General features: G+C 54.8%; 4 non-coding genes and 4 pseudogenes across 4 annotated transcripts; all 8 read right to left on the bottom strand.

The window, feature by feature from the left end:
• Nucleotides 1-1,418: 1,418 nt before the first annotated feature.
• LOC139700520 (U2 spliceosomal RNA) lies at nt 1,419-1,552 on the bottom strand (annotated as a pseudogene).
• Nucleotides 1,553-3,063: 1,511 nt separating this feature from the next.
• Nucleotides 3,064-3,256, bottom strand: LOC139700514 (U2 spliceosomal RNA). Its single transcript, XR_011703721.1, has one exon. It is a non-coding gene; the product is annotated as a U2 spliceosomal RNA (small nuclear RNA).
• Nucleotides 3,257-4,767: 1,511 nt separating this feature from the next.
• On the bottom strand, nt 4,768-4,961 carry LOC139700522 (U2 spliceosomal RNA). Its single transcript, XR_011703723.1, has one exon. It is a non-coding gene; the product is annotated as a U2 spliceosomal RNA (small nuclear RNA).
• A 5,253-nt stretch (nt 4,962-10,214) lies between these two features.
• Nucleotides 10,215-10,348, bottom strand: LOC139700519 (U2 spliceosomal RNA; annotated as a pseudogene).
• Nucleotides 10,349-11,859: 1,511 nt separating this feature from the next.
• Nucleotides 11,860-12,053, bottom strand: LOC139700525 (U2 spliceosomal RNA). The gene has a single exon (XR_011703726.1). It is a non-coding gene; the product is annotated as a U2 spliceosomal RNA (small nuclear RNA).
• Nucleotides 12,054-17,307: 5,254 nt separating this feature from the next.
• On the bottom strand, nt 17,308-17,441 carry LOC139700518 (U2 spliceosomal RNA; annotated as a pseudogene).
• Nucleotides 17,442-18,952: 1,511 nt separating this feature from the next.
• Nucleotides 18,953-19,146, bottom strand: LOC139700524 (U2 spliceosomal RNA). The gene has a single exon (XR_011703725.1). It is a non-coding gene; the product is annotated as a U2 spliceosomal RNA (small nuclear RNA).
• Nucleotides 19,147-24,399: 5,253 nt separating this feature from the next.
• Nucleotides 24,400-24,533, bottom strand: LOC139700517 (U2 spliceosomal RNA; annotated as a pseudogene).
• Between the last annotated feature and the right edge of the window lie 1,511 nt (nt 24,534-26,044).

The raw sequence follows: 26,044 nt of genomic DNA, 5'->3' as shown, positions 1-26,044 counted from the left end.
GTCAGGAGAAGCGCCGGGACCCTGTCAGTCGTTTGGGGGGCGGGGGCAGTCGGGGGAATCGGGGGGGGAGAATCCAGCGCCGGACGTCTGGACGAAGAAGAATCCGGAGGCGTCGTGAAGTCGTCGAGGGAGAGAGGGGAAGAAGAACGGGACTTGGGGGGAGAATAGGTGACGTCCGAGAGCGGGGAGAAGGTCTCAAGGGAAGGCTTTCGGACGCCGGATGGAGAAGAAGAAGAAGAAGAAACGGGGGAGCCATAGTGTATGATTTTCCGCGGGCGACGCGTCCTACGCGCCGAAGCGCTTTCGGACGCGCCGTCCGGTGGTGTATGGGGAGGGGAGGAGTCGGGCTCTGACGCCTCGACTTTCCTCCTCCGCGGAGTGCGAGAGGAGGAGGGGGGGGCGGAGGAACTAGCACGCGATGGTGCTTTTCTAACGGCCCCCGCCCCCCCGTTTTTACGGGGAGGACGTGGGGGCATGGGAGGGCGTTAAGTCATGGCACAAACGGGGCCTGGCGGACGATATTCCACGGCCTGAAGGACCGTGGTACGTTGTTTTGAAAATTGTCCTTTTAAGGACACAAAAAAATTCAAAAGATATAAATGCTGAAGGCCAAGGGGGGCGACGGAGGGCTTTTCCGCGGTCTGAGGGACTGCGGAACGAAAATTTTCAAAAATACAAATTTAAATTAAGCGCGTGGCGTCCACCTGAATGAAGTCCAGGCGGCCGCCGAGGGATGGCGCTGAAGGCGCTCAACCCGCTTCTCGGCCCGTATGGGTGGGATCGGGAGGAAATTTGAATTTACCGGGGTTTTGAAATGACGGTTTTGTGGAAGATGAAGTCTTCCACAAATACCGGACGGGGGGGAGGGGGTCAATCGAACCGATCGGGCGTGAAGCGCGCCGAACGGTCGCTTGACCGGCGTCGCGGCCGAAAAGGAAACCGCGCGCCGTTCAAATCACCCGCTCTGCGCCGATCCGTACGGGATCGACGGAGGGTGCTCCCGGGGGCCCTGAGGGGGTCCGGGGGCCTCGGTGCTCAAGCTACCGGTCCGGAGGGGACCTGGCAGTGCACCGGGGGCCGGGGAACGTCCGGTGCTCAGCCTACCGGTCCTGAAGGGACCCGGCGGTGCACCGGGGGCGGGGGCCTGCGCCGGGCCTTAGGGGCCCGGCGTCGAGCCCGGGGAGGTTATCACCCCAAGTGGGCGTGGGGAACGGTCCGTGAGCGACCGGGGAGCCCTGAGGGGGCGGTGGGTCCCACGGTCCGCCTTGAAGAGGCAATGGACCGTGGGGCCATCGGGGGTCGAAAGAGGGGCTACTGGGCAGAGCAGGCGCCTAGTGTCCTGTTGCCCCTTCCCTCTGGGAGTGTCCCGGGGGGCTTACCGTTGGTCGGGGCCCGTCCGGGATTCCTCAGAGAGGCTAGAAAGGTCCAAAAGCGGTAGATCTGTTCATTTAAAAATTTGAATTTGGCGGGCGAAAAAGAAGAAAGTTAAGGGGATTAAGCTGATAAGAACAGATACTACACTTTGATCTTAGCCATAAGGCCGAGAAGCGATAAGGGAGCCCTTTTCTGCAATATTTACATGTGTAGGGACGACCCCGGAGCACTTGGGGCGGAGGGCGCAGGATTGGCGTAGGCGCCGCGGGGTGGCATTGGTCGGGGAGAATTCGCGTAGGGTCCTGCGGGGGTGTTTCCGAAGGCTTCCTTGTTTTCCTGCAGCAAGAAAAGTTTTGGGGGGGCGCGGGGGGCAGGACGGCCGGAGCAATTGCGTCCCCGGAGTCCGGAGGCGAGACAGTAAATTGCAACGCGGAGTCCTTCGCTAGGTCGTGCCATCTCTGTGAGCGACACACGAGACGTATTGCAAGCTCTCTCCCCGCTTCCCGGGAAAGGTCGGGCGCAATTTTCAAACATTCCGAAAATGGAGGGGGGCATCCAGGGCGGTAATAAAGGGCCCTTTTCGCCAGTATTCAGTGGTCGACAGTTTTTCGAAAAACGGGCTTCCTCTTCACTTCACTTCCTGTGTGGTAGAGATTTAAAATCGTGTGCTGTTCACTTACTTTGCATTAATCGTCATTAGTAAAAATACGCTTTCCTTATAAATAAATAAATACATAAATTAGGGTTTCTTCAAATATAAACAAATTAGGGTTTTCTTCAAATCGGAGAATAGGAATCGAAAAGGCTGTAAAAAAGTGGCGCTTTCAATTACACAAGATGGAAAACCAGATTTCTCCATTGTTTATATTTTCCATTTTCTCGAAAAAATCGCGGAAATGGGCATCGATTTCCGCGAAATTCGCAAAAAATTTCTGAAAATTTTTTTGCAAACATTTTTCCAATTTTTCCCGAGTGCTCGCGATCGGTCGTTTCCTCCGATGTATTGAGTTTCTTTTCCGTTCAATTTTTTTTCATCAAACACACACTCCTTTTACAAGAATTATCTTCGCATAAATTCTGTGGAAAGATTGGTGTTCAAAAACTAAGGTAAAAGAGTGGAACTCGCCTATTTCCGCGAGTCGATTCGCGTCGGGTCGTCTTGAATGACGCTCCTTGCCGGGAGCGCGCGCGCGCCATCTCTTCGGGGGGGAGGTAAACAGCTGGAAGGAAGGGGCGTCACACGCCAAAGTTTGAAACGTGATCCGGCGCCTCTCTTCAACAGTTGTCGTCGTCTCCAATGATGGAATACTGAGGAGACAAGACGTTGTTGTTGTTGACGTTGCATTGAAAGCAGAAAAAATAATTGCATTATTTTCACAAAATTGTATTTATTGTTACACTTACACTTTAAAGTGACGACGACTCTCTTCAGATGGGATTTTTTTTCTTCCCAAGTTTCTCTCCTTTTAATAATTCATTCCTTTTAATACTTCGTTGTGCTGCTTCAATTTGGATTACATTACTTTTGCTCCGCTCGCATGGAATAAAATCGCTTCTCTCCGCGAAAATGCAATTTCGCGAATATTTTTCCAGCCGGATCGCCTGAAATTTGCAAGTGCGAAAATAAATAATTTTCGCGGATCAATTTAAGCTTCAATCTGTTCTCATCAGCTTTTAAGTGGACCTTTTTAATGATGGGCCGATCCCGACGGTACTGCAATGCCGGGCCAACCCGCGGCAGGGATGGAGTAAACTCCGGGTACCCCGCCAATGTCCAAAAATCAGATTAATATTCTGGTCCCGCAATGCGGGACGTATCAGATATTAAGCTGATAAGAACAGATACTACACTTTGATCTTAGCCATAAGGCCGAGAAGCGATAAGGGAGCCCTTTTCTGCAATATTTACATGTGTAGGGACGACCCCGGAGCACTTGGGGCGGAGGGCGCAGGATTGGCGTAGGCGCCGCGGGGTGGCATTGGTCGGGGAGAATTCGCGTAGGGTCCTGCGGGGGTGTTTCCGAAGGCTTCCTTGTTTTCCTGCAGCAAGAAAAGTTTTGGGGGGGCGCGGGGGGCAGGACGGCCGGAGCAATTGCGTCCCCGGAGTCCGGAGGCGAGACAGTAAATTGCAACGCGGAGTCCTTCGCTAGGTCGTGCCATCTCTGTGAGCGACACACGAGACGTATTGCAAGCTCTCTCCCCGCTTCCCGGGAAAGGTCGGGCGCAATTTTCAAACATTCCGAAAATGGAGGGGGGCATCCAGGGCGGTAATAAAGGGCCCTTTTCGCCAGTATTCAGTGGTCGACAGTTTTTCGAAAAACGGGCTTCCTCTTCACTTCACTTCCTGTGTGGTAGAGATTTAAAATCGTGTGCTGTTCACTTACTTTGCATTAATCGTCATTAGTAAAAATACGCTTTCCTTATAAATAAATAAATACATAAATTAGGGTTTCTTCAAATATAAACAAATTAGGGTTTTCTTCAAATCGGAGAATAGGAATCGAAAAGGCTGTAAAAAAGTGGCGCTTTCAATTACACAAGATGGAAAACCAGATTTCTCCATTGTTTATATTTTCCATTTTCTCGAAAAAATCGCGGAAATGGGCATCGATTTCCGCGAAATTCGCAAAAAATTTCTGAAAATTTTTTTGCAAACATTTTTCCAATTTTTCCCGAGTGCTCGCGATCGGTCGTTTCCTCCGATGTATTGAGTTTCTTTTCCGTTCAATTTTTTTTCATCAAACACACACTCCTTTTACAAGAATTATCTTCGCATAAATTCTGTGGAAAGATTGGTGTTCAAAAACTAAGGTAAAAGAGTGGAACTCGCCTATTTCCGCGAGTCGATTCGCGTCGGGTCGTCTTGAATGACGCTCCTTGCCGGGAGCGCGCGCGCGCCATCTCTTCGGGGGGGAGGTAAACAGCTGGAAGGAAGGGGCGTCACACGCCAAAGTTTGAAACGTGATCCGGCGCCTCTCTTCAACAGTTGTCGTCGTCTCCAATGATGGAATACTGAGGAGACAAGACGTTGTTGTTGTTGACGTTGCATTGAAAGCAGAAAAAATAATTGCATTATTTTCACAAAATTGTATTTATTGTTACACTTACACTTTAAAGTGACGACGACTCTCTTCAGATGGGATTTTTTTTCTTCCCAAGTTTCTCTCCTTTTAATAATTCATTCCTTTTAATACTTCGTTGTGCTGCTTCAATTTGGATTACATTACTTTTGCTCCGCTCGCATGGAATAAAATCGCTTCTCTCCGCGAAAATGCAATTTCGCGAATATTTTTCCAGCCGGATCGCCTGAAATTTGCAAGTGCGAAAATAAATAATTTTCGCGGATCAATTTAAGCTTCAATCTGTTCTCATCAGCTTTTAAGTGGACCTTTTTAATGATGGGCCGATCCCGACGGTACTGCAATGCCGGGCCAACCCGCGGCAGGGATGGAGTAAACTCCGGGTACCCCGCCAATGTCCAAAAATCAGATTAATATTCTGGTCCCGCAATGCGGGACGTATCAGATATTAAGCTGATAAGAACAGATATAAAATGTTTATTTGAAAATTCTTTCATACAGAGTTTTAAGCAACTTATAATTAATATATAATTTATACATGACCGGCTCCCTCCAAATGAGGGAGCCGGGGAACAAGTCTTTTTGCCCCTTTATTTTGGGGAAATATTATAATAATATAGGCTTCTCGCACGAGTGTTTTTTTTTATAAAATGTTTTATATGTTTAAGTCTCTCACGGGGAGGGTTTACACTTTTGGGGGGGGCCGTTTATACACCACGGCGTGGCCATTCATACACTATGGCTCATAGAGTAAATAAAAGAGAAAGGGGACAGAGAAAGGTTTTACAATGAAGAAGTATGGAAAGAGGGGGGGAAATGATTTTACACGACTTCACTTTTGTCCTTTCCTTTTCAGCCTCCGGAGCCGTCTTCATACTGTCTATGTCCCGTGATGTGTTCGACGTAGCAGTCCCGGGTCCAGCGGATGACGTCGCTGACCATCAGTCGCCGCATGGTGGTGCAGAATCGTCGAGGTAGGCCCAGGGACTTCAGGACGGGGTCGTTCTGCGAGTCCCACGTCCCCAGGCTTCCCACGACGATGGCGGCGACCGATGACCGGTATCCCTGCTGGCGGATGGTCTCTGCCAGGGCGGCGTACTTCTCCTCCTTCGCGGTCCTGGCTGCCAGCAGAGCTCCCTCGTTGTTCTCGAACGGTACTGCTACGTCGATCAATGTCACAGTCTTGTCGGCCTGGTTAGTTATAACCAGGTCTGGTCTAAGAGTCGAGTCAGTGCCAGGTACTTGTTTGTTGACTCTGATTTCATCGTCACCTTTTCCCCGGCGTCCAATCAGAGCCCTGTGTAGTCGGTCTTGGACAGCATTATGTCTATGCTGCCACGTCCTTGAGTGCATCGTGCAGTGATTAACGACGTGGGGCAGGGTCTCCTCCGCGTAGCCACATCGCCGACACCGCTTGTCCCCGTTGGTTTCCCAACGGCGACAGGCATTGAGCGGGAGCAGATCGAGCCGAGCCCTAAAGATGAACCTCCAATCACAAAACCTGGTGTATCTCCCTCCTGCCAGGAAGTGATTGGAGGCTTCAGATTTCGCCGAGGCACGAATGACTTTCCCTTGATCGGGCTTGGCGCTTACCTTGTTCAGGTAGTAGCGCCGCACCGCGATCTTCAGGGCACCCGTCAGTTGCCTTACGGCCTTCGGAGGAACCCTGATGAAGGGGGGGCGGTCTTCAGCCCCGTCATTCATGTCCCGGAACGAAATCTGCATCTCCCTTAGCTCGTCCGACCATCTCCAGCTCAAGCCTATGCGCGCGGCGATACGGCGTGACGCGGAGCGAACCTGCGTGAAGAGGGAACTGAAGTCGCCGCTTTCCCTTCCAAAGTCATCCCGCAGACTACCACTAAGGTACTCTGCGAGATCACCGGTGGTTGGCGGTCTCCTCAGCTTCCTCCGCACTACCTCCTTCAGGCGACCCCAGGCGAGCACTCTCACGTTGGGGTCACGGGAATGGAGGAGTCGATATCCCTGCACGATGGTCAATATGTCAGTCAAGTCGGAAAGAGGGAGAAGACCTGCGCCGCCGTGTTGATGGCCAATGAAGACCATCTCAGGCGATGCCCTTTTGGGCAAATGGAGCCAGCCCTTTGCGCAGGCCTTCAGCCTCTTGTCGATGTCGGTCAAGTTTTTCTTTTTAACATTACCAGCCCGCAAGATGAATTCCAGCCTGGGCAGAAGGAAGATGTTGGTCGCGGCGATCTTCTGCCACGGGGCGAGGAGTGACTCGTCGATCTTCTTGACGTCCTCGCCCAAGCGCACCAGGTCCTCCTCGGGGGTCTGGTCCACGTGGAACCCGAACGGGACCCCGAGGTACCGGTACGCTTCGCCGTCCTTCAGGCTGGAAATGGCCGCCCCCTGGATGGTGAGTTGGGACGGCTGCACGGGCTGGTTTGCTGCAAAGTTGAGGTCCAGCGTTGCGCACTTGCTTGGCTTGAACTGTAGACCTGCAGCGGTCGCCTCTTCTCCCGCGATGTTCAGCAGGCGCTGCAGGTGCTCCTGGTCCCGGGCCACCAGCACCAAGTCGTCCGCGTAGGCCAGGATGGCGATGTTTTGCCCCTGGACGACGACTCCGGACTTGCCTGCCTCACCAGCGACCGCCCGTATCACCGGCTCCATTCCCAAGTTGAAAATGGTCGGTGATAACGGGCACCCCTGCTTGACACCGGCGCAGATGTCGATGACGCCGGTGTCGCCGCTGGTCGTCTTCACGACCGTGGAGCCCTTCTGCAACTCCTCCACGGTCCTCCTCATCTCCTCAGGCAAGTCCATCCTCCTCAGGGTGTTCTGGAGGTGTTGGTGCGGGATGGACCCGAACGCGTTCCGTAGGTCAAGCCAAGCCAGTGCGATTCGGGAACGTCTGCGTCTCATTTCGTCAACAGCTGCCTGAAGGGTGAAATTGTGCTCGTGGCACCCCTCGAACTCCCGGAAGCCCTTTTGAGCCGGGTGCATCTTCTTCCCGCTGACCGCCCAAGATAGTATGCGGTCAGCAAGCACCCCGGCGTACAGCTTGGCGATGGTGTTGCCAAGCGCTATGGGCCTCCAGTTGCCGATGTCCTGGCGGTCCCCCCCTTTGTGCAGGAGGACAGTCCGAGAGGTCTTCCACGCGGCCGGTGTCCTGGCCTCCTTCAGGCATCTGTTGAAGATAAAAGAGAGAATTCGTCCATGTCTATCGACCGCCCTCAGGTCGCCGTAGGTGAGGCCATCGGGGCCCGGGGCGGTGTTCTTGGTTCTAGACATGCGTCTCGTCACTTCCTCAGGAGTGATCCTTTCGAGGAGCAGTTTCTTCTCGGTCTCCGTCGTGCGACGGTAGACCGAGTCGTCACCCTCGTCCTCCAAGCCCCCCATCCCGACATTCCCGTAGACTTGGCGGAAATGCTTTTCCACCTCCTCCGCGGGAATGTCGCAATAGGGTGACTTATCGGACAGGATGCTCTCCACTGCCCTCCTGGGATGACTCCTGAAGAGTTTCTGTATGTCCGACGCCTTTTTCGCGTCGTAGTCAGCTACTTGTCTGCGTCTTGGTGGTTGTCTGTGCACGACGTTTCGTGGCCGAGGAGCTTCCCCTCCGTCCGCAGGTTTCGCCTCCCTCTTCCTCTCCGCCTGGGTGGTGGCCACCAGATCCTGCACCACGACCTCGAACTCCTCCCATGACTGGCCGGATGTGCTGGCCAGTCGGTCGAGCCACAGCTTCTCCTTCTGCTGTATCGGTGGCTCGACCTGTCGTGGTGCTCCTTCTGCTGCGTCTGGAGCTGGCGGCGGCGATGTTGCTGCGTCCACAGGCGGCGGTGACCCGGTGTCGTTAAGGTCACCGACTTCAGGAGGCTGCCCCGGCGCCAGGTCTTCGGCCGGAGCGTCTGCTGCTGCGTCTGGATCGGAGGGTTGCGCCTCGGTCACGTTGGGCGGCGTCGTGCATCTAACTGTCTCCTCGATTGCCTCCTGAAGGGGGGCAATCAAGGGGGGAGGTCTCTTGTGGGTCACCATGTGGTTCGCAAGCCCGCGACGGGTAGCGCATGCGAAATCGCATGCCCCGCACCGATGCGAGAGTGCAACACGTCCGTCCGCAGCCTTACGTATCCCCCCTTTGAGGCAGGGATGAGTGGACGGCTTGCGGCCGATAGTCCCACCGCAGATGGAGCAGGCGTTCACCGACGTGAGTCGGTGGCCGTGCTGCTCCATCAGGTGCCGGACGAGACTTCTCCGCATCGCCGTCCACTCCGTAGCGCGGAAGGACATGCTGCATCCCACCTCGGTGCAGGTTAACGTATCCGCCACGGGAAAGTAAACCACAAGTTGATTGTCGATTCTCCTGGCCGACACCGCGGTGCCGGTCAGGAGAAGCGCCGGGACCCTGTCAGTCGTTTGGGGGGCGGGGGCAGTCGGGGGAATCGGGGGGGGAGAATCCAGCGCCGGACGTCTGGACGAAGAAGAATCCGGAGGCGTCGTGAAGTCGTCGAGGGAGAGAGGGGAAGAAGAACGGGACTTGGGGGGAGAATAGGTGACGTCCGAGAGCGGGGAGAAGGTCTCAAGGGAAGGCTTTCGGACGCCGGATGGAGAAGAAGAAGAAGAAGAAACGGGGGAGCCATAGTGTATGATTTTCCGCGGGCGACGCGTCCTACGCGCCGAAGCGCTTTCGGACGCGCCGTCCGGTGGTGTATGGGGAGGGGAGGAGTCGGGCTCTGACGCCTCGACTTTCCTCCTCCGCGGAGTGCGAGAGGAGGAGGGGGGGGCGGAGGAACTAGCACGCGATGGTGCTTTTCTAACGGCCCCCGCCCCCCCGTTTTTACGGGGAGGACGTGGGGGCATGGGAGGGCGTTAAGTCATGGCACAAACGGGGCCTGGCGGACGATATTCCACGGCCTGAAGGACCGTGGAACGTTGTTTTGAAAATTGTCCTTTTAAGGACACAAAAAAATTCAAAAGATATAAATGCTGAAGGCCAAGGGGGGCGACGGAGGGCTTTTCCGCGGTCTGAGGGACTGCGGAACGAAAATTTTCAAAAATACAAATTTAAATTAAGCGCGTGGCGTCCACCTGAATGAAGTCCAGGCGGCCGCCGAGGGATGGCGCTGAAGGCGCTCAACCCGCTTCTCGGCCCGTATGGGTGGGATCGGGAGGAAATTTGAATTTACCGGGGTTTTGAAATGACGGTTTTGTGGAAGATGAAGTCTTCCACAAATACCGGACGGGGGGGAGGGGGTCAATCGAACCGATCGGGCGTGAAGCGCGCCGAACGGTCGCTTGACCGGCGTCGCGGCCGAAAAGGAAACCGCGCGCCGTTCAAATCACCCGCTCTGCGCCGATCCGTACGGGATCGACGGAGGGTGCTCCCGGGGGCCCTGAGGGGGTCCGGGGGCCTCGGTGCTCAAGCTACCGGTCCGGAGGGGACCTGGCAGTGCACCGGGGGCCGGGGAACGTCCGGTGCTCAGCCTACCGGTCCTGAAGGGACCCGGCGGTGCACCGGGGGCGGGGGCCTGCGCCGGGCCTTAGGGGCCCGGCGTCGAGCCCGGGGAGGTTATCACCCCAAGTGGGCGTGGGGAACGGTCCGTGAGCGACCGGGGAGCCCTGAGGGGGCGGTGGGTCCCACGGTCCGCCTTGAAGAGGCAATGGACCGTGGGGCCATCGGGGGTCGAAAGAGGGGCTACTGGGCAGAGCAGGCGCCTAGTGTCCTGTTGCCCCTTCCCTCTGGGAGTGTCCCGGGGGGCTTACCGTTGGTCGGGGCCCGTCCGGGATTCCTCAGAGAGGCTAGAAAGGTCCAAAAGCGGTAGATCTGTTCATTTAAAAATTTGAATTTGGCGGGCGAAAAAGAAGAAAGTTAAGGGGATTAAGCTGATAAGAACAGATACTACACTTTGATCTTAGCCATAAGGCCGAGAAGCGATAAGGGAGCCCTTTTCTGCAATATTTACATGTGTAGGGACGACCCCGGAGCACTTGGGGCGGAGGGCGCAGGATTGGCGTAGGCGCCGCGGGGTGGCATTGGTCGGGGAGAATTCGCGTAGGGTCCTGCGGGGGTGTTTCCGAAGGCTTCCTTGTTTTCCTGCAGCAAGAAAAGTTTTGGGGGGGCGCGGGGGGCAGGACGGCCGGAGCAATTGCGTCCCCGGAGTCCGGAGGCGAGACAGTAAATTGCAACGCGGAGTCCTTCGCTAGGTCGTGCCATCTCTGTGAGCGACACACGAGACGTATTGCAAGCTCTCTCCCCGCTTCCCGGGAAAGGTCGGGCGCAATTTTCAAACATTCCGAAAATGGAGGGGGGCATCCAGGGCGGTAATAAAGGGCCCTTTTCGCCAGTATTCAGTGGTCGACAGTTTTTCGAAAAACGGGCTTCCTCTTCACTTCACTTCCTGTGTGGTAGAGATTTAAAATCGTGTGCTGTTCACTTACTTTGCATTAATCGTCATTAGTAAAAATACGCTTTCCTTATAAATAAATAAATACATAAATTAGGGTTTCTTCAAATATAAACAAATTAGGGTTTTCTTCAAATCGGAGAATAGGAATCGAAAAGGCTGTAAAAAAGTGGCGCTTTCAATTACACAAGATGGAAAACCAGATTTCTCCATTGTTTATATTTTCCATTTTCTCGAAAAAATCGCGGAAATGGGCATCGATTTCCGCGAAATTCGCAAAAAATTTCTGAAAATTTTTTTGCAAACATTTTTCCAATTTTTCCCGAGTGCTCGCGATCGGTCGTTTCCTCCGATGTATTGAGTTTCTTTTCCGTTCAATTTTTTTTCATCAAACACACACTCCTTTTACAAGAATTATCTTCGCATAAATTCTGTGGAAAGATTGGTGTTCAAAAACTAAGGTAAAAGAGTGGAACTCGCCTATTTCCGCGAGTCGATTCGCGTCGGGTCGTCTTGAATGACGCTCCTTGCCGGGAGCGCGCGCGCGCCATCTCTTCGGGGGGGAGGTAAACAGCTGGAAGGAAGGGGCGTCACACGCCAAAGTTTGAAACGTGATCCGGCGCCTCTCTTCAACAGTTGTCGTCGTCTCCAATGATGGAATACTGAGGAGACAAGACGTTGTTGTTGTTGACGTTGCATTGAAAGCAGAAAAAATAATTGCATTATTTTCACAAAATTGTATTTATTGTTACACTTACACTTTAAAGTGACGACGACTCTCTTCAGATGGGATTTTTTTTCTTCCCAAGTTTCTCTCCTTTTAATAATTCATTCCTTTTAATACTTCGTTGTGCTGCTTCAATTTGGATTACATTACTTTTGCTCCGCTCGCATGGAATAAAATCGCTTCTCTCCGCGAAAATGCAATTTCGCGAATATTTTTCCAGCCGGATCGCCTGAAATTTGCAAGTGCGAAAATAAATAATTTTCGCGGATCAATTTAAGCTTCAATCTGTTCTCATCAGCTTTTAAGTGGACCTTTTTAATGATGGGCCGATCCCGACGGTACTGCAATGCCGGGCCAACCCGCGGCAGGGATGGAGTAAACTCCGGGTACCCCGCCAATGTCCAAAAATCAGATTAATATTCTGGTCCCGCAATGCGGGACGTATCAGATATTAAGCTGATAAGAACAGATTTAAAATGTTTATTTGAAAATTCTTTCATACAGAGTTTTAAGCAACTTATAATTAATATATAATTTATACATGACCGGCTCCCTCCAAATGAGGGAGCCGGGGAACAAGTCTTTTTGCCCCTTTATTTTGGGGAAATATTATAATAATATAGGCTTCTCGCACGAGTGTTTTTTTTTTATAAAATGTTTTATATGTTTAAGTCTCTCACGGGGAGGGTTTACACTTTTGGGGGGGGCCGTTTATACACCACGGCGTGGCCATTCATACACTATGGCTCATAGAGTAAATAAAAGAGAAAGGGGACAGAGAAAGGTTTTACAATGAAGAAGTATGGAAAGAGGGGGGGAAATGATTTTACACGATTTCACTTTTGTCCTTTCCTTTTCAGCCTCCGGAGCCGTCTTCATACTGTCTATGTCCCGTGATGTGTTCGACGTAGCAGTCCCGGGTCCAGCGGATGACGTCGCTGACCATCAGTCGCCGCATGGTGGTGCAGAATCGTCGAGGTAGGCCCAGGGACTTCAGGACGGGGTCGTTCTGCGAGTCCCACGTCCCCAGGCTTCCCACGACGATGGCGGCGACCGATGACCGGTATCCCTGCTGGCGGATGGTCTCTGCCAGGGCGGCGTACTTCTCCTCCTTCGCGGTCCTGGCTGCCAGCAGAGCTCCCTCGTTGTTCTCGAACGGTACTGCTACGTCGATCAATGTCACAGTCTTGTCGGCCTGGTTAGTTATAACCAGGTCTGGTCTAAGAGTCGAGTCAGTGCCAGGTACTTGTTTGTTGACTCTGATTTCATCGTCACCTTTTCCCCGGCGTCCAATCAGAGCCCTGTGTAGTCGGTCTTGGACAGCATTATGTCTATGCTGCCACGTCCTTGAGTGCATCGTGCAGTGATTAACGACGTGGGGCAGGGTCTCCTCCGCGTAGCCACATCGCCGACACCGCTTGTCCCCGTTGGTTTCCCAACGGCGACAGGCATTGAGCGGGAGCAGATCGAGCCGAGCCCTAAAGATGAACCTCCAATCACAAAACCTGGTGTATCTCCCTCCTGCCAGGAAGTGATTGGAGGCTTCAGATTTCGCCGAGGCACGAATGACTTTCCCTTGATCGGGCTTGGCGCTTACCTTGTTCAGGTAGTAGCGCCGCACCGCGATCTTCAGGGCACCCGTCAGTTGCCTTACGGCCTTCGGAGGAACCCTGATGAAGGGGGGGCGGTCTTCAGCCCCGTCATTCATGTCCCGGAACGAAATCTGCATCTCCCTTAGCTCGTCCGACCATCTCCAGCTCAAGCCTATGCGCGCGGCGATACGGCGTGACGCGGAGCGAACCTGCGTGAAGAGGGAACTGAAGTCGCCGCTTTCCCTTCCAAAGTCATCCCGCAGACTACCACTAAGGTACTCTGCGAGATCACCGGTGGTTGGCGGTCTCCTCAGCTTCCTCCGCACTACCTCCTTCAGGCGACCCCAGGCGAGCACTCTCACGTTGGGGTCACGGGAATGGAGGAGTCGATATCCCTGCACGATGGTCAATATGTCAGTCAAGTCGGAAAGAGGGAGAAGACCTGCGCCGCCGTGTTGATGGCCAATGAAGACCATCTCAGGCGATGCCCTTTTGGGCAAATGGAGCCAGCCCTTTGCGCAGGCCTTCAGCCTCTTGTCGATGTCGGTCAAGTTTTTCTTTTTAACATTACCAGCCCGCAAGATGAATTCCAGCCTGGGCAGAAGGAAGATGTTGGTCGCGGCGATCTTCTGCCACGGGGCGAGGAGTGACTCGTCGATCTTCTTGACGTCCTCGCCCAAGCGCACCAGGTCCTCCTCGGGGGTCTGGTCCACGTGGAACCCGAACGGGACCCCGAGGTACCGGTACGCTTCGCCGTCCTTCAGGCTGGAAATGGCCGCCCCCTGGATGGTGAGTTGGGACGGCTGCACGGGCTGGTTTGCTGCAAAGTTGAGGTCCAGCGTTGCGCACTTGCTTGGCTTGAACTGTAGACCTGCAGCGGTCGCCTCTTCTCCCGCGATGTTCAGCAGGCGCTGCAGGTGCTCCTGGTCCCGGGCCACCAGCACCAAGTCGTCCGCGTAGGCCAGGATGGCGATGTTTTGCCCCTGGACGACGACTCCGGACTTGCCTGCCTCACCAGCGACCGCCCGTATCACCGGCTCCATTCCCAAGTTGAAAATGGTCGGTGATAACGGGCACCCCTGCTTGACACCGGCGCAGATGTCGATGACGCCGGTGTCGCCGCTGGTCGTCTTCACGACCGTGGAGCCCTTCTGCAACTCCTCCACGGTCCTCCTCATCTCCTCAGGCAAGTCCATCCTCCTCAGGGTGTTCTGGAGGTGTTGGTGCGGGATGGACCCGAACGCGTTCCGTAGGTCAAGCCAAGCCAGTGCGATTCGGGAACGTCTGCGTCTCATTTCGTCAACAGCTGCCTGAAGGGTGAAATTGTGCTCGTGGCACCCCTCGAACTCCCGGAAGCCCTTTTGAGCCGGGTGCATCTTCTTCCCGCTGACCGCCCAAGATAGTATGCGGTCAGCAAGCACCCCGGCGTACAGCTTGGCGATGGTGTTGCCAAGCGCTATGGGCCTCCAGTTGCCGATGTCCTGGCGGTCCCCCCCTTTGTGCAGGAGGACAGTCCGAGAGGTCTTCCACGCGGCCGGTGTCCTGGCCTCCTTCAGGCATCTGTTGAAGATAAAAGAGAGAATTCGTCCATGTCTATCGACCGCCCTCAGGTCGCCGTAGGTGAGGCCATCGGGGCCCGGGGCGGTGTTCTTGGTTCTAGACATGCGTCTCGTCACTTCCTCAGGAGTGATCCTTTCGAGGAGCAGTTTCTTCTCGGTCTCCGTCGTGCGACGGTAGACCGAGTCGTCACCCTCGTCCTCCAAGCCCCCCATCCCGACATTCCCGTAGACTTGGCGGAAATGCTTTTCCACCTCCTCCGCGGGAATGTCGCAATAGGGTGACTTATCGGACAGGATGCTCTCCACTGCCCTCCTGGGATGACTCCTGAAGAGTTTCTGTATGTCCGACGCCTTTTTCGCGTCGTAGTCAGCTACTTGTCTGCGTCTTGGTGGTTGTCTGTGCACGACGTTTCGTGGCCGAGGAGCTTCCCCTCCGTCCGCAGGTTTCGCCTCCCTCTTCCTCTCCGCCTGGGTGGTGGCCACCAGATCCTGCACCACGACCTCGAACTCCTCCCATGACTGGCCGGATGTGCTGGCCAGTCGGTCGAGCCACAGCTTCTCCTTCTGCTGTATCGGTGGCTCGACCTGTCGTGGTGCTCCTTCTGCTGCGTCTGGAGCTGGCGGCGGCGATGTTGCTGCGTCCACAGGCGGCGGTGACCCGGTGTCGTTAAGGTCACCGACTTCAGGAGGCTGCCCCGGCGCCAGGTCTTCGGCCGGAGCGTCTGCTGCTGCGTCTGGATCGGAGGGTTGCGCCTCGGTCACGTTGGGCGGCGTCGTGCATCTAACTGTCTCCTCGATTGCCTCCTGAAGGGGGGCAATCAAGGGGGGAGGTCTCTTGTGGGTCACCATGTGGTTCGCAAGCCCGCGACGGGTAGCGCATGCGAAATCGCATGCCCCGCACCGATGCGAGAGTGCAACACGTCCGTCCGCAGCCTTACGTATCCCCCCTTTGAGGCAGGGATGAGTGGACGGCTTGCGGCCGATAGTCCCACCGCAGATGGAGCAGGCGTTCACCGACGTGAGTCGGTGGCCGTGCTGCTCCATCAGGTGCCGGACGAGACTTCTCCGCATCGCCGTCCACTCCGTAGCGCGGAAGGACATGCTGCATCCCACCTCGGTGCAGGTTAACGTATCCGCCACGGGAAAGTAAACCACAAGTTGATTGTCGATTCTCCTGGCCGACACCGCGGTGCCGGTCAGGAGAAGCGCCGGGACCCTGTCAGTCGTTTGGGGGGCGGGGGCAGTCGGGGGAATCGGGGGGGGAGAATCCAGCGCCGGACGTCTGGACGAAGAAGAATCCGGAGGCGTCGTGAAGTCGTCGAGGGAGAGAGGGGAAGAAGAACGGGACTTGGGGGGAGAATAGGTGACGTCCGAGAGCGGGGAGAAGGTCTCAAGGGAAGGCTTTCGGACGCCGGATGGAGAAGAAGAAGAAGAAGAAACGGGGGAGCCATAGTGTATGATTTTCCGCGGGCGACGCGTCCTACGCGCCGAAGCGCTTTCGGACGCGCCGTCCGGTGGTGTATGGGGAGGGGAGGAGTCGGGCTCTGACGCCTCGACTTTCCTCCTCCGCGGAGTGCGAGAGGAGGAGGGGGGGGCGGAGGAACTAGCACGCGATGGTGCTTTTCTAACGGCCCCCGCCCCCCCGTTTTTACGGGGAGGACGTGGGGGCATGGGAGGGCGTTAAGTCATGGCACAAACGGGGCCTGGCGGACGATATTCCACGGCCTGAAGGACCGTGGAACGTTGTTTTGAAAATTGTCCTTTTAAGGACACAAAAAAATTCAAAAGATATAAATGCTGAAGGCCAAGGGGGGCGACGGAGGGCTTTTCCGCGGTCTGAGGGACTGCGGAACGAAAATTTTCAAAAATACAAATTTAAATTAAGCGCGTGGCGTCCACCTGAATGAAGTCCAGGCGGCCGCCGAGGGATGGCGCTGAAGGCGCTCAACCCGCTTCTCGGCCCGTATGGGTGGGATCGGGAGGAAATTTGAATTTACCGGGGTTTTGAAATGACGGTTTTGTGGAAGATGAAGTCTTCCACAAATACCGGACGGGGGGGAGGGGGTCAATCGAACCGATCGGGCGTGAAGCGCGCCGAACGGTCGCTTGACCGGCGTCGCGGCCGAAAAGGAAACCGCGCGCCGTTCAAATCACCCGCTCTGCGCCGATCCGTACGGGATCGACGGAGGGTGCTCCCGGGGGCCCTGAGGGGGTCCGGGGGCCTCGGTGCTCAAGCTACCGGTCCGGAGGGGACCTGGCAGTGCACCGGGGGCCGGGGAACGTCCGGTGCTCAGCCTACCGGTCCTGAAGGGACCCGGCGGTGCACCGGGGGCGGGGGCCTGCGCCGGGCCTTAGGGGCCCGGCGTCGAGCCCGGGGAGGTTATCACCCCAAGTGGGCGTGGGGAACGGTCCGTGAGCGACCGGGGAGCCCTGAGGGGGCGGTGGGTCCCACGGTCCGCCTTGAAGAGGCAATGGACCGTGGGGCCATCGGGGGTCGAAAGAGGGGCTACTGGGCAGAGCAGGCGCCTAGTGTCCTGTTGCCCCTTCCCTCTGGGAGTGTCCCGGGGGGCTTACCGTTGGTCGGGGCCCGTCCGGGATTCCTCAGAGAGGCTAGAAAGGTCCAAAAGCGGTAGATCTGTTCATTTAAAAATTTGAATTTGGCGGGCGAAAAAGAAGAAAGTTAAGGGGATTAAGCTGATAAGAACAGATACTACACTTTGATCTTAGCCATAAGGCCGAGAAGCGATAAGGGAGCCCTTTTCTGCAATATTTACATGTGTAGGGACGACCCCGGAGCACTTGGGGCGGAGGGCGCAGGATTGGCGTAGGCGCCGCGGGGTGGCATTGGTCGGGGAGAATTCGCGTAGGGTCCTGCGGGGGTGTTTCCGAAGGCTTCCTTGTTTTCCTGCAGCAAGAAAAGTTTTGGGGGGGCGCGGGGGGCAGGACGGCCGGAGCAATTGCGTCCCCGGAGTCCGGAGGCGAGACAGTAAATTGCAACGCGGAGTCCTTCGCTAGGTCGTGCCATCTCTGTGAGCGACACACGAGACGTATTGCAAGCTCTCTCCCCGCTTCCCGGGAAAGGTCGGGCGCAATTTTCAAACATTCCGAAAATGGAGGGGGGCATCCAGGGCGGTAATAAAGGGCCCTTTTCGCCAGTATTCAGTGGTCGACAGTTTTTCGAAAAACGGGCTTCCTCTTCACTTCACTTCCTGTGTGGTAGAGATTTAAAATCGTGTGCTGTTCACTTACTTTGCATTAATCGTCATTAGTAAAAATACGCTTTCCTTATAAATAAATAAATACATAAATTAGGGTTTCTTCAAATATAAACAAATTAGGGTTTTCTTCAAATCGGAGAATAGGAATCGAAAAGGCTGTAAAAAAGTGGCGCTTTCAATTACACAAGATGGAAAACCAGATTTCTCCATTGTTTATATTTTCCATTTTCTCGAAAAAATCGCGGAAATGGGCATCGATTTCCGCGAAATTCGCAAAAAATTTCTGAAAATTTTTTTGCAAACATTTTTCCAATTTTTCCCGAGTGCTCGCGATCGGTCGTTTCCTCCGATGTATTGAGTTTCTTTTCCGTTCAATTTTTTTTCATCAAACACACACTCCTTTTACAAGAATTATCTTCGCATAAATTCTGTGGAAAGATTGGTGTTCAAAAACTAAGGTAAAAGAGTGGAACTCGCCTATTTCCGCGAGTCGATTCGCGTCGGGTCGTCTTGAATGACGCTCCTTGCCGGGAGCGCGCGCGCGCCATCTCTTCGGGGGGGAGGTAAACAGCTGGAAGGAAGGGGCGTCACACGCCAAAGTTTGAAACGTGATCCGGCGCCTCTCTTCAACAGTTGTCGTCGTCTCCAATGATGGAATACTGAGGAGACAAGACGTTGTTGTTGTTGACGTTGCATTGAAAGCAGAAAAAATAATTGCATTATTTTCACAAAATTGTATTTATTGTTACACTTACACTTTAAAGTGACGACGACTCTCTTCAGATGGGATTTTTTTTCTTCCCAAGTTTCTCTCCTTTTAATAATTCATTCCTTTTAATACTTCGTTGTGCTGCTTCAATTTGGATTACATTACTTTTGCTCCGCTCGCATGGAATAAAATCGCTTCTCTCCGCGAAAATGCAATTTCGCGAATATTTTTCCAGCCGGATCGCCTGAAATTTGCAAGTGCGAAAATAAATAATTTTCGCGGATCAATTTAAGCTTCAATCTGTTCTCATCAGCTTTTAAGTGGACCTTTTTAATGATGGGCCGATCCCGACGGTACTGCAATGCCGGGCCAACCCGCGGCAGGGATGGAGTAAACTCCGGGTACCCCGCCAATGTCCAAAAATCAGATTAATATTCTGGTCCCGCAATGCGGGACGTATCAGATATTAAGCTGATAAGAACAGATTTAAAATGTTTATTTGAAAATTCTTTCATACAGAGTTTTAAGCAACTTATAATTAATATATAATTTATACATGACCGGCTCCCTCCAAATGAGGGAGCCGGGGAACAAGTCTTTTTGCCCCTTTATTTTGGGGAAATATTATAATAATATAGGCTTCTCGCACGAGTGTTTTTTTTTATAAAATGTTTTATATGTTTAAGTCTCTCACGGGGAGGGTTTACACTTTTGGGGGGGGCCGTTTATACACCACGGCGTGGCCATTCATACACTATGGCTCATAGAGTAAATAAAAGAGAAAGGGGACAGAGAAAGGTTTTACAATGAAGAAGTATGGAAAGAGGGGGGGAAATGATTTTACACGACTTCACTTTTGTCCTTTCCTTTTCAGCCTCCGGAGCCGTCTTCATACTGTCTATGTCCCGTGATGTGTTCGACGTAGCAGTCCCGGGTCCAGCGGATGACGTCGCTGACCATCAGTCGCCGCATGGTGGTGCAGAATCGTCGAGGTAGGCCCAGGGACTTCAGGACGGGGTCGTTCTGCGAGTCCCACGTCCCCAGGCTTCCCACGACGATGGCGGCGACCGATGACCGGTATCCCTGCTGGCGGATGGTCTCTGCCAGGGCGGCGTACTTCTCCTCCTTCGCGGTCCTGGCTGCCAGCAGAGCTCCCTCGTTGTTCTCGAACGGTACTGCTACGTCGATCAATGTCACAGTCTTGTCGGCCTGGTTAGTTATAACCAGGTCTGGTCTAAGAGTCGAGTCAGTGCCAGGTACTTGTTTGTTGACTCTGATTTCATCGTCACCTTTTCCCCGGCGTCCAATCAGAGCCCTGTGTAGTCGGTCTTGGACAGCATTATGTCTATGCTGCCACGTCCTTGAGTGCATCGTGCAGTGATTAACGACGTGGGGCAGGGTCTCCTCCGCGTAGCCACATCGCCGACACCGCTTGTCCCCGTTGGTTTCCCAACGGCGACAGGCATTGAGCGGGAGCAGATCGAGCCGAGCCCTAAAGATGAACCTCCAATCACAAAACCTGGTGTATCTCCCTCCTGCCAGGAAGTGATTGGAGGCTTCAGATTTCGCCGAGGCACGAATGACTTTCCCTTGATCGGGCTTGGCGCTTACCTTGTTCAGGTAGTAGCGCCGCACCGCGATCTTCAGGGCACCCGTCAGTTGCCTTACGGCCTTCGGAGGAACCCTGATGAAGGGGGGGCGGTCTTCAGCCCCGTCATTCATGTCCCGGAACGAAATCTGCATCTCCCTTAGCTCGTCCGACCATCTCCAGCTCAAGCCTATGCGCGCGGCGATACGGCGTGACGCGGAGCGAACCTGCGTGAAGAGGGAACTGAAGTCGCCGCTTTCCCTTCCAAAGTCATCCCGCAGACTACCACTAAGGTACTCTGCGAGATCACCGGTGGTTGGCGGTCTCCTCAGCTTCCTCCGCACTACCTCCTTCAGGCGACCCCAGGCGAGCACTCTCACGTTGGGGTCACGGGAATGGAGGAGTCGATATCCCTGCACGATGGTCAATATGTCAGTCAAGTCGGAAAGAGGGAGAAGACCTGCGCCGCCGTGTTGATGGCCAATGAAGACCATCTCAGGCGATGCCCTTTTGGGCAAATGGAGCCAGCCCTTTGCGCAGGCCTTCAGCCTCTTGTCGATGTCGGTCAAGTTTTTCTTTTTAACATTACCAGCCCGCAAGATGAATTCCAGCCTGGGCAGAAGGAAGATGTTGGTCGCGGCGATCTTCTGCCACGGGGCGAGGAGTGACTCGTCGATCTTCTTGACGTCCTCGCCCAAGCGCACCAGGTCCTCCTCGGGGGTCTGGTCCACGTGGAACCCGAACGGGACCCCGAGGTACCGGTACGCTTCGCCGTCCTTCAGGCTGGAAATGGCCGCCCCCTGGATGGTGAGTTGGGACGGCTGCACGGGCTGGTTTGCTGCAAAGTTGAGGTCCAGCGTTGCGCACTTGCTTGGCTTGAACTGTAGACCTGCAGCGGTCGCCTCTTCTCCCGCGATGTTCAGCAGGCGCTGCAGGTGCTCCTGGTCCCGGGCCACCAGCACCAAGTCGTCCGCGTAGGCCAGGATGGCGATGTTTTGCCCCTGGACGACGACTCCGGACTTGCCTGCCTCACCAGCGACCGCCCGTATCACCGGCTCCATTCCCAAGTTGAAAATGGTCGGTGATAACGGGCACCCCTGCTTGACACCGGCGCAGATGTCGATGACGCCGGTGTCGCCGCTGGTCGTCTTCACGACCGTGGAGCCCTTCTGCAACTCCTCCACGGTCCTCCTCATCTCCTCAGGCAAGTCCATCCTCCTCAGGGTGTTCTGGAGGTGTTGGTGCGGGATGGACCCGAACGCGTTCCGTAGGTCAAGCCAAGCCAGTGCGATTCGGGAACGTCTGCGTCTCATTTCGTCAACAGCTGCCTGAAGGGTGAAATTGTGCTCGTGGCACCCCTCGAACTCCCGGAAGCCCTTTTGAGCCGGGTGCATCTTCTTCCCGCTGACCGCCCAAGATAGTATGCGGTCAGCAAGCACCCCGGCGTACAGCTTGGCGATGGTGTTGCCAAGCGCTATGGGCCTCCAGTTGCCGATGTCCTGGCGGTCCCCCCCTTTGTGCAGGAGGACAGTCCGAGAGGTCTTCCACGCGGCCGGTGTCCTGGCCTCCTTCAGGCATCTGTTGAAGATAAAAGAGAGAATTCGTCCATGTCTATCGACCGCCCTCAGGTCGCCGTAGGTGAGGCCATCGGGGCCCGGGGCGGTGTTCTTGGTTCTAGACATGCGTCTCGTCACTTCCTCAGGAGTGATCCTTTCGAGGAGCAGTTTCTTCTCGGTCTCCGTCGTGCGACGGTAGACCGAGTCGTCACCCTCGTCCTCCAAGCCCCCCATCCCGACATTCCCGTAGACTTGGCGGAAATGCTTTTCCACCTCCTCCGCGGGAATGTCGCAATAGGGTGACTTATCGGACAGGATGCTCTCCACTGCCCTCCTGGGATGACTCCTGAAGAGTTTCTGTATGTCCGACGCCTTTTTCGCGTCGTAGTCAGCTACTTGTCTGCGTCTTGGTGGTTGTCTGTGCACGACGTTTCGTGGCCGAGGAGCTTCCCCTCCGTCCGCAGGTTTCGCCTCCCTCTTCCTCTCCGCCTGGGTGGTGGCCACCAGATCCTGCACCACGACCTCGAACTCCTCCCATGACTGGCCGGATGTGCTGGCCAGTCGGTCGAGCCACAGCTTCTCCTTCTGCTGTATCGGTGGCTCGACCTGTCGTGGTGCTCCTTCTGCTGCGTCTGGAGCTGGCGGCGGCGATGTTGCTGCGTCCACAGGCGGCGGTGACCCGGTGTCGTTAAGGTCACCGACTTCAGGAGGCTGCCCCGGCGCCAGGTCTTCGGCCGGAGCGTCTGCTGCTGCGTCTGGATCGGAGGGTTGCGCCTCGGTCACGTTGGGCGGCGTCGTGCATCTAACTGTCTCCTCGATTGCCTCCTGAAGGGGGGCAATCAAGGGGGGAGGTCTCTTGTGGGTCACCATGTGGTTCGCAAGCCCGCGACGGGTAGCGCATGCGAAATCGCATGCCCCGCACCGATGCGAGAGTGCAACACGTCCGTCCGCAGCCTTACGTATCCCCCCTTTGAGGCAGGGATGAGTGGACGGCTTGCGGCCGATAGTCCCACCGCAGATGGAGCAGGCGTTCACCGACGTGAGTCGGTGGCCGTGCTGCTCCATCAGGTGCCGGACGAGACTTCTCCGCATCGCCGTCCACTCCGTAGCGCGGAAGGACATGCTGCATCCCACCTCGGTGCAGGTTAACGTGTCCGCCACGGGAAAGTAAACCACAAGTTGATTGTCGATTCTCCTGGCCGACACCGCGGTGCCGGTCAGGAGAAGCGCCGGGACCCTGTCAGTCGTTTGGGGGGCGGGGGCAGTCGGGGGAATCGGGGGGGGAGAATCCAGCGCCGGACGTCTGGACGAAGAAGAATCCGGAGGCGTCGTGAAGTCGTCGAGGGAGAGAGGGGAAGAAGAACGGGACTTGGGGGGAGAATAGGTGACGTCCGAGAGCGGGGAGAAGGTCTCAAGGGAAGGCTTTCGGACGCCGGATGGAGAAGAAGAAGAAGAAGAAACGGGGGAGCCATAGTGTATGATTTTCCGCGGGCGACGCGTCCTACGCGCCGAAGCGCTTTCGGACGCGCCGTCCGGTGGTGTATGGGGAGGGGAGGAGTCGGGCTCTGACGCCTCGACTTTCCTCCTCCGCGGAGTGCGAGAGGAGGAGGGGGGGGCGGAGGAACTAGCACGCGATGGTGCTTTTCTAACGGCCCCCGCCCCCCCGTTTTTACGGGGAGGACGTGGGGGCATGGGAGGGCGTTAAGTCATGGCACAAACGGGGCCTGGCGGACGATATTCCACGGCCTGAAGGACCGTGGTACGTTGTTTTGAAAATTGTCCTTTTAAGGACACAAAAAAATTCAAAAGATATAAATGCTGAAGGCCAAGGGGGGCGACGGAGGGCTTTTCCGCGGTCTGAGGGACTGCGGAACGAAAATTTTCAAAAATACAAATTTAAATTAAGCGCGTGGCGTCCACCTGAATGAAGTCCAGGCGGCCGCCGAGGGATGGCGCTGAAGGCGCTCAACCCGCTTCTCGGCCCGTATGGGTGGGATCGGGAGGAAATTTGAATTTACCGGGGTTTTGAAATGACGGTTTTGTGGAAGATGAAGTCTTCCACAAATACCGGACGGGGGGGAGGGGGTCAATCGAACCGATCGGGCGTGAAGCGCGCCGAACGGTCGCTTGACCGGCGTCGCGGCCGAAAAGGAAACCGCGCGCCGTTCAAATCACCCGCTCTGCGCCGATCCGTACGGGATCGACGGAGGGTGCTCCCGGGGGCCCTGAGGGGGTCCGGGGGCCTCGGTGCTCAAGCTACCGGTCCGGAGGGGACCTGGCAGTGCACCGGGGGCCGGGGAACGTCCGGTGCTCAGCCTACCGGTCCTGAAGGGACCCGGCGGTGCACCGGGGGCGGGGGCCTGCGCCGGGCCTTAGGGGCCCGGCGTCGAGCCCGGGGAGGTTATCACCCCAAGTGGGCGTGGGGAACGGTCCGTGAGCGACCGGGGAGCCCTGAGGGGGCGGTGGGTCCCACGGTCCGCCTTGAAGAGGCAATGGACCGTGGGGCCATCGGGGGTCGAAAGAGGGGCTACTGGGCAGAGCAGGCGCCTAGTGTCCTGTTGCCCCTTCCCTCTGGGAGTGTCCCGGGGGGCTTACCGTTGGTCGGGGCCCGTCCGGGATTCCTCAGAGAGGCTAGAAAGGTCCAAAAGCGGTAGATCTGTTCATTTAAAAATTTGAATTTGGCGGGCGAAAAAGAAGAAAGTTAAGGGGATTAAGCTGATAAGAACAGATACTACACTTTGATCTTAGCCATAAGGCCGAGAAGCGATAAGGGAGCCCTTTTCTGCAATATTTACATGTGTAGGGACGACCCCGGAGCACTTGGGGCGGAGGGCGCAGGATTGGCGTAGGCGCCGCGGGGTGGCATTGGTCGGGGAGAATTCGCGTAGGGTCCTGCGGGGGTGTTTCCGAAGGCTTCCTTGTTTTCCTGCAGCAAGAAAAGTTTTGGGGGGGCGCGGGGGGCAGGACGGCCGGAGCAATTGCGTCCCCGGAGTCCGGAGGCGAGACAGTAAATTGCAACGCGGAGTCCTTCGCTAGGTCGTGCCATCTCTGTGAGCGACACACGAGACGTATTGCAAGCTCTCTCCCCGCTTCCCGGGAAAGGTCGGGCGCAATTTTCAAACATTCCGAAAATGGAGGGGGGCATCCAGGGCGGTAATAAAGGGCCCTTTTCGCCAGTATTCAGTGGTCGACAGTTTTTCGAAAAACGGGCTTCCTCTTCACTTCACTTCCTGTGTGGTAGAGATTTAAAATCGTGTGCTGTTCACTTACTTTGCATTAATCGTCATTAGTAAAAATACGCTTTCCTTATAAATAAATAAATACATAAATTAGGGTTTCTTCAAATATAAACAAATTAGGGTTTTCTTCAAATCGGAGAATAGGAATCGAAAAGGCTGTAAAAAAGTGGCGCTTTCAATTACACAAGATGGAAAACCAGATTTCTCCATTGTTTATATTTTCCATTTTCTCGAAAAAATCGCGGAAATGGGCATCGATTTCCGCGAAATTCGCAAAAAATTTCTGAAAATTTTTTTGCAAACATTTTTCCAATTTTTCCCGAGTGCTCGCGATCGGTCGTTTCCTCCGATGTATTGAGTTTCTTTTCCGTTCAATTTTTTTTCATCAAACACACACTCCTTTTACAAGAATTATCTTCGCATAAATTCTGTGGAAAGATTGGTGTTCAAAAACTAAGGTAAAAGAGTGGAACTCGCCTATTTCCGCGAGTCGATTCGCGTCGGGTCGTCTTGAATGACGCTCCTTGCCGGGAGCGCGCGCGCGCCATCTCTTCGGGGGGGAGGTAAACAGCTGGAAGGAAGGGGCGTCACACGCCAAAGTTTGAAACGTGATCCGGCGCCTCTCTTCAACAGTTGTCGTCGTCTCCAATGATGGAATACTGAGGAGACAAGACGTTGTTGTTGTTGACGTTGCATTGAAAGCAGAAAAAATAATTGCATTATTTTCACAAAATTGTATTTATTGTTACACTTACACTTTAAAGTGACGACGACTCTCTTCAGATGGGATTTTTTTTCTTCCCAAGTTTCTCTCCTTTTAATAATTCATTCCTTTTAATACTTCGTTGTGCTGCTTCAATTTGGATTACATTACTTTTGCTCCGCTCGCATGGAATAAAATCGCTTCTCTCCGCGAAAATGCAATTTCGCGAATATTTTTCCAGCCGGATCGCCTGAAATTTGCAAGTGCGAAAATAAATAATTTTCGCGGATCAATTTAAGCTTCAATCTGTTCTCATCAGCTTTTAAGTGGACCTTTT

This window comes from Hetaerina americana, unplaced genomic scaffold, assembly GCF_022747635.1.
Source record: "Hetaerina americana unplaced genomic scaffold, ioHetAmer1.1.p SCAF_1036, whole genome shotgun sequence".
Classification (NCBI taxonomy): domain Eukaryota; kingdom Metazoa; phylum Arthropoda; class Insecta; order Odonata; family Calopterygidae; genus Hetaerina; species Hetaerina americana.
Note: the sequence above shows the minus strand (reverse complement) of the source record. Positions and strands in the feature narration are given on the sequence as shown.